Source organism: Octopus bimaculoides, chromosome 4 (genome assembly GCF_001194135.2).
Source record: "Octopus bimaculoides isolate UCB-OBI-ISO-001 chromosome 4, ASM119413v2, whole genome shotgun sequence".
Lineage (NCBI taxonomy): Eukaryota > Metazoa > Mollusca > Cephalopoda > Octopoda > Octopodidae > Octopus > Octopus bimaculoides.
The window spans coordinates 60,485,508-60,486,187 of record NC_068984.1 but is presented as its reverse complement, the minus strand read 5'-3'; the positions used below and the strand labels follow the sequence as shown (position 1 = coordinate 60,486,187).

General features: G+C 41.8%; 1 protein-coding gene across 5 annotated transcripts in view; it reads right to left on the bottom strand.

Moving 5' to 3' along the window:
• LOC106877306 (all trans-polyprenyl-diphosphate synthase PDSS2) overlaps positions 1-680 on the bottom strand; it is a 904,956-nt gene that overhangs the window by 278,445 nt on the left and 625,831 nt on the right. The gene's annotated exons all lie outside the window — the stretch shown is intronic.

Sequence of the window (680 nt, the reverse complement as noted above, 5' to 3'; positions counted from 1 at the left end):
CTTCCTGGGTCTGCCTTTTCCACAGGTTCCCTCAACTGCTAGGGTGTGGCACTTTTTCACACAGCTGTCCTCATCCATTTGCAACACATGACCATATCAATGCAGTCATCTCTCTTGCACACCACATCTGATTCTTCTTAGGTCCAACTTTTCTCTCAAGGCACTTACACTCTGACATGTGTGCACACTGACATTACACATCCAGTGGAGCATACTGGCTTCATTCCTAGCATAGCTGTTCATACACATGCGTCATACAGTCTACCTTTTACTTTGAGTGAGAGGCCGTTTGTTACTAGCAGAGGTAGGAGCTCTCTGAACTTTGTCCTGGCTATTCTTATTCTAGCAGCTATGCTCTCAGAGTGTCCACCCCGGCTACTGATTTGGTCACCTAGTTAGTGGAAGCTGTCAACTACTTGTAGTTTTTCTCCCTGGAATGTGGCAGTGTTTATTGCTTCTGAGCATCAGCCACATACAAAATCTATCTTCCCAGTTAGCCTTCCTTTGATATTGCTGCACCTCTAATGTGTCTATAGCTTAAACTGAGTACATCTTATAGAGTTTCTACTTATGCTTTTTCCACAGATCAAGCAGGGCCATCTACCTGAAGGGATTTGTGGTTTGTCTGCCTTCTTACTTATTAATATATAATATATATATATATATATATATATATATAT